Here is a 7,447-nt window from a genome sequence, read left to right as displayed (position 1 = left end):
AGGTCAGATCATTATCCCTGCAATCCACATTATAAATGTCAAACAGAGCCAGGTAGACACAAATTTTGTTTCCCATAAAATCCACTCACACCCACACTAAATCTTTAAGAACATATTGAAAAACAGAAAAAAATCTGTGAATCAGGTTATAAAGGTCCATTTCTAATGCAGATCAGAGCTTGTTGGTGAACCCATCAATAATTCACTTAATATGACCATATGTGCTTTTCATTAGGGGTTATTGTTCAGAAATGATGGTAAGAATCACATTGTTAGATTTGTATATTCTTCCCATTTTCTTTCTGTATATGGAATCATGCTGACATCTGTATAGGATATATATCAGCTTCTGTTGTGTCCATAGATATCTCCAGATAGGAAATCTTCCTTATTAGGAGATCTGTACATAAACTCCAGTTGATTCAGTCCATTTGAAATATGTAAATCCACACAAGAGCTAGAAGGAATTCAAAATACAGCATAATGTTATTATCACAAAGAAAAAGTCCATCAACAATAAATGTCTCAGAGAAAAATGTCAAGGCTGTCTTTGGTGAATCAAAGGGACAGGAAATGCCTGTGCAGCCCTTTGGTTGATTATAAACCTGTTTCTCCTCTAAATCATCACTTTGTGGCCCACGATTTTCTGATAGCAATCCTGCCAGCTAATCATTTTCCAGGGATCTCTTGGGAAATATTTATTCATTTCTTGTCTAAACTCGAAACCACAATCAGTTTGCATGAGGAGAGCTATATTCACTAAAGGTAAAAATAAAATTTAGCCCTCACCTCATTTTATAAAACAACGTATTTTTGTTTGAAGGAATTTTTACTTTTGTTAAACTGGTATGTAGCTTCTAAAAGAGAATGCTAGAATTACTGCTTTTGTTAAATGCATCAAATAATGAAAATTCAATTTTTGTAAATGTGATCCCTTTGACAGATACAATAAGTTCTATGGCATATTACCTTTGAATCACATTTGCTAAAATTTCATACTTAAAGATAATTCAAATGTATTCATCAGTACTTAATTTAACCAATTTTGTTACAAGCTTGAAGTTAATCATTTCTATTTATTGAAAATGTTGTTCACCTGGTTTGAAAAACATGAACATATCTGCCATAAAGACATCAAAAGTAATTTTCTATGCTTCATAAACACTTACATCATGCAAAAAAGAATACTCCAAAATCACAAAATATTTCTCTTTTGAAGTATTTGGCTGTTGAAAAGAGAGAGATGCCTTTTTACCTTATGAGTTGATAGTTAGCTCAAAACTTTTGAAATAAAGGTAGCAATGTAGTACTGTAAGTCTATTGTTTCTGTATAAAACAACATACTAATTTATTTGACTGTATAAAAAGCATTTTGGCCAATAATTGATGCATAATAAATACTGTTCAATACATCTGATTGCTACTCTGAGCCACATAGAAAGCCTTTGCAACCTATCCATAACACCATGCACTTTCTTTAAGCCAACAAAAAGACAGTATATTTAGACAACTTCATTCAAGTCAAGGTAATTATTAACTCTTTATATATCTGTCCAAAAATTTTTCACCATTCTTTGTATTGTCTTGCATTGTTTTAATGCATAAAATGTGCTTTTCCATGGCTAGGAGATGGCTCAGTTGGTTAAATGTCTGAGTTTGAAGACAAAGACACCTGATTTCAACCTGTAGCTTCCTCATCCACATACACACAATGTGTACTTACACACACTCACATGAACACACACACACATACACACACATATACATATATATATATATATATATATATATATATATATATATATATATATATAATTCACACTTTAATAAGTAACTAAAATGTAAAATGTTCTTTTCCTTCCTCCCATTCTCAGCTGAATTTTAAACAATGAGGCCAGGATCTTCTCTACTCATCATTATACCTTTAACAATGGTCTTGCATGATACTACAATTTGTATAAACTTTTGAAATTGGCTAGTGAGACTTAAACATTCATTTCACAAAATATAAAGGCAGAAAGCAAATAAATCAAATGAATTTAAGCACTCATTTTTTGAAAAGATGCAAAGCAACATGATGAACAAAATGCTCAGTTCTCTCATTTAAAAAATCTCTTCCTTATGCAGCCATCCCAAAAAAATTGAGCTTCTTCATGTCACACAACAACATGGAGCCTCTCATTTGAAAGCTGCACAAAGGTCATGAAAAGCTGAATTGAGTTTCCCAAGTTCCAAATCAAAATTTTTCTCTACAGTTGAAGGAAATGTACATATATATTGTGCTGGTTTGAATAAGAATGGCCCCCATAGGCTCAAATATTTGAATGCTTAGTCACCAGGAAAGGCACTATTTCAAAGGATTAGAAGGATTGAGAGATGAGGCCTTTTTGGAGGAAGTGTGTTACCTGGAATGGGCTTTGAAGTTTCAAAAGTCCATGCCAAGACCAGAGTCTGTATGTCTGCCTGTCTGTCTGCTCTCTCTCTCTCTCTCTCTTTCTCTCTCTCTCTCTCTCTCTCTCTCTCTCTCTCTCTCTCTCTCTCTCTCTCTCTCTCTCTCTGCCTATGGACCAGGATGTAGAACTCTCAGGTACTTTTTCAGCAACTCGTTGACCTCCTTACCACCATGTCTCCCACCATGATGATAATGAACTAACCCCTGAAACTGTAAGCAAGCCACAGATTAAATGCTTTCTTTTGTGAGAATTGCCTTGGCCAGTGTCTCTTCACAGCAATAAAATAGTGACTAGGACATATATACTTGTATAAATGTTTATTTATAGTATGTGTATTATATGTTTGCATACATATATAATAGGAATGTGTAATTATAATCTTTCTGTGAGAAAGTAAGCATAATAAACAACATTCTATTTTTAGTTATTTTAAAGCTCCAAATTTAGTTCATATTTCACTAGTCTCAACAATAGTTAATAGTGTAGTACAGTATATTCATTTAGATGTTCAGAAATTATTTTGCTGTTATTAAGACACATGTCCTGCTTCTTTGTGAATTTTCTATTGCAATTATTTCCTAACTGCCTTTTAATTAGTCTATTATTTTCAAGCTTTCATATTAATTTTTTTCTATCTTTTATATCTTCCTTTTTACTATCCAGCTCTCAGTCCATAACCTACTGTTGTCTTCATATAATGATTTGGAGATGCTGAAACATAGAATATCTTTAGTCAATCAATATGTCTTAGACATTCTGTTAGATCATGTCCTCAGATCAATTTCTATTTTTCTGCTGTCACTTCCCCCTAAGGAAGAGCATTAAGTCTGGGCCCACGCACACTCCACTCCCCAGTCCTCTGCTTGGATTTGGTGTGGTCCTGGCACATAAGTTTGCAACTTCAGGTTATGTTAGAATCTTTTTTCACAGACCAGTAGCAACTTCCTTCTCTTGGTCTTTTTCACTGGCTTAACTATGGCAAAAAAAAAAACAAAAAAAAAAAAACTCCTTCCTCATCAGTTTTGCTGAACACTGCCAAATCTTCTAAGAAGATATCTAATAAGTTTCATGAATTAACCAATGGAATTTGTAACATATTTTCTGATAAACCAAATTTCTTATTACGTGCCTGAATTTATACAATTTTACTTACCTGCAGGTTTGTTTAATAATATTATTAAATTGACAATATAATCCACATTTTGCACAGAAACGAATAGCTACTTTACCTTCATAAACTTATTAGACACTCAACTGATATACAGTACAGCCAAAAATGTAATCATGTTCTCTTGCTGAAATGCTAGTCTTCCTTTCCTGATGGGTCTAGTGACATAGTCTAGTGATTGAGAACTTACAGCTCTTTGTTATGTATTCAAATTGTATCCCAATCAGTTCCTATGTGTATAAGAATAAAAACAGGTGCTCACCTATTATGCCCAGGAGTATTTGACTCATACTCTAGTCAGGAGTCATGTTGTTTCTATATTCTTTCAGTAATGAATTAAATTGCCCTTAGAACTCTCCAGTTTTCCTTAAGAATAATTTTTAAGAGTTATTTCATATCTATCCTTGACAAATGTGTTAAATAAACGTTCTTAGTGGATGAATGAACAAAGGGACAGACAGAAATGAGAAGAATTGAGATGACAGCATGAGAGAAGATGAGGATCTTAAGCAGAATTGTGGACAGCAAGGACTAGACACTCACCCTGTTTCCAGATGTTGGACATCGAAAGAACACCACTTTGCCCAGTGCTCAGTGAGCCAACCAATTGGGAGTACCAGCAGGTGAAATCTAGTGAGGGATGCAGATTTTCCAATGGAGGCATAGGCATCATCTGGACAATTAATAAAATACAAAAAAAACCTGAAAGTTCATGTGATACAGAGAACAAGAAAACTAGTAATATTTAGGTTTAAGTTTAGAATATGGCAGTGAGGTGATGGTGCATCCTAGCACTCCAGAGGTAGAGTCAGATGGATCTCTGTGAGTTTCAGGATAGCCAGAGATGATACACAGAGAAACTCTGTCATGAAAAAAATAATAAATAAATAAATAAATAAATAAATAAATAAATAAATAAATAAATAAATAAATGGTTGTGAACCAGTGCCTGATGCAAAGAATATATGTAGTACAAAAAAACTCTGTGAGTTTCAGGATAGCCAGAGCTGATACACAGAGAAACTCTGTCATGAAAAAAATAATTAATTAATAAATAAATAAATAAATAAATAAATAAATGGTTGTAACCCAGTGCTTCATGCAAAGAATATATGTAGTACAAAAAAATGATAAAAGAGGTGGAAGACTGGTTTTAAAAGTTCCTATTTGGACTCAAGACATAACTAGGGGTGAGTATTTAGAGCACTAGACAGTAGAGATCTTAACTGGATTGTGAGGAATATCAGAAATCAAACCATGAACTGATACAATGGCTCAAATGTAAGATCATTGCTTTACACTTGGGCTGCTACAAAATTGTCACAGTGAAAAGCTGTCTACCAACAGCCCTCACATTAACCTCTCTTCATAAACACTGGTTCTTTCTGACTATTCAATTCCCTAATGCATATATGATATGATGCATACACGTTTTACTGCCCCATTGCCACAACTGATCTAGGATGTAAAATTAATCTTTTTTTTTTTCTGCTCAACTATCTTTTTTTTTTTTTTTTTTTTTTTTGGTTTTTCGAGACAGGGTTTCTCTGTGTAGCTTTGCGCCTTTCCTGGGACTCACTTGGTAGTCCAGGCTGGCCTCGAACTCACAGAGATCCACCTGGCTCTGCCTCCCGAGTGCTGGGATTAAAGGCGTGTGCCACCACCGCCCGGCACTGCTCAACTATCTTATTCTCACAATTGAAATTTCAGGACAGTAGAATTGAGATCCCAAGTATTAGTAAATTTAAGTCATCATTGTCCAGGAGATAATGACTGTTGTGTTTAGTGTCTTCTGAAGAGGTTTGACATCTAAAAAGCAACCTTAAATTCGTTAAGTTTGTTAACACTTGGGGTTAACATAATTTGTTTGTAGTCATCAACATCACAAGGAAGTTTAGTTTGGGTGTGTTTTTGAGGTTCTGTTGCCTTTTACAGCAACATAGGAAGAGCAGAGAATCCAGGCATGCTTAAGACTATTGTTCCCTACATATTTCTTTGAGGATTACCAGCCTGTCTTGGCGGAATAATTCAAAAGACTCAGTAGGGTTCAAATGACTACTAAGTTATCCATAATCATTTAAATTATTCATTTTTAAAAATTAATTTGCACATTTAAATAATTCTCAATTATAAACTTGGTGCAATGGATCCATAATCCCAACATTTGGGAGATAAAGGAAGAGAACGAGAAGCTCATAGTCAGCCTTTGATACATAAAAACCTCAAGGCCAGCCTTAACTATGTGAGAACTTGTCTCAAGAAATTAATAAAAGAGTAATAATTCTTAATTCTGAATACTATTGAAAAGCTATAATCTGAATACCAGAGAAAAGATATAACTATTATTTTGTTAATGGATAGAGTATCAAACTGTTTACTAAGTACTTACCTTTGTATCCATAAATTAGTATAGCTCATCAGAGAAGCTTCTCTTTGCATTGGACAGATATTTGTGGTGATATATCGTGTACCCTAATAAACTTAGAGAACAGAGCTAGCCACTAGATTAAACATAGACATCAGGCAGTGGTGGCACACACCTTTAATCCTATCACTGGGGAGGCAGAGACCATCTGGATCTCTGTGAGTTCAAGGCTACACTGGGCTACACAACATTGATTCTGTATAGGAGAGAAACAGAGCCAGGCAATGGTGGCACACACCTTTAATCCTAGCACTTGAGATCTCATGCCTTTACTTGGGAAGCACACACACCTTTAATCCCAGGAAGTAATGCAGCAGGGCAGAGAAGGGTATATAAGGCATGAGGAAACAGGAACTCACTCTCTTCAGGCTGAGGATTTCGTAGAGGTAAGAACTAGTGGCTGGCTGTTCTCCTTCTCTGATCTTTCAGCTTTCACACTGATATCTGGCTCTGGGTTTTTTTTTTTAATTAAAAGAACATCTAAGATTCGAACAACAGCTATTAACACAGACACCTCAGTCAAAGATCAGAGATTTAGTGACTATGGAGTACTCAGCCTTCAATGGGACATCTATACTGCACTCCCTCCTAAACTTCAGTGGAGGAAGAGACAGAAAGCATGTAAGAGACAGAGGAGGGTATTGCTGCTGTACAGTGTCTTCTGGACATGACGGGCTCATTGAACTCAGGAACTAATAGCAGTTGTGTCTGTCTCCACAAGACTTGAACACCATCAAGCCAGTATGGGCAGAATGGCTGGCAGCACATAAAAGTAGCACTAATTGAAAAGAGTGGACTATATAATAAGGGGGGATCTGGGGACATGAAGTTAAGAAGAAGATGTGGGAAGAAAGGTTTTGGGGGACTAGAGGTACAGAAGTAAGTGATATGATAAAAAGTGATATGGACATGACAAAATATATTGTACACATGTATAAAAATCTCAAAGAATAAATTGTAAAAGCATATGTATATGGTAATGGAGGAGTTAAAATTGTGTTAAAATACAGAAAATATATTTTCTAAAAGCTACAGAAAACTAGTCAGAGAACCATTGTTAAAGTGTCAGAAATAAATAATTTTATGTTGGTCAAACTCTGAAGGTCAAAACTTTTTAAATTTCAAAGAAAATATTAAAAGATTTACCCATTTAAAATTGTTGACCTGTTTGGGAGGCATCCAGGCAGTGGGACCGAGTCCTGTGCTCATTGCATGAGTTGGCTGTTTGAAACCTGGGGCCTATGCAGGATTGCTTGGCTCGGCCTGGGAGGAGGGGTCTGGACCTACCTAGACTGAGTCTACCAGGTTGATCTCAGTCTGTGGGGAAGGCTTTGCCCTGGAGGAGGTGGGAATGGGGGGGGGGGGGGTTGGGGGGAATGTGAGGGGAGCGGGAGGGGGGAG

This window comes from Peromyscus californicus, unplaced genomic scaffold (assembly GCF_007827085.1).
Source record: "Peromyscus californicus insignis strain IS unplaced genomic scaffold, ASM782708v3 Scaffold_5__1_contigs__length_169319896, whole genome shotgun sequence".
NCBI classification, from domain to species: Eukaryota; Metazoa; Chordata; class Mammalia; order Rodentia; family Cricetidae; genus Peromyscus; species Peromyscus californicus.
The sequence above is the reverse complement of the archived record's forward strand: the minus strand, read 5'-3'. Positions refer to the sequence as shown.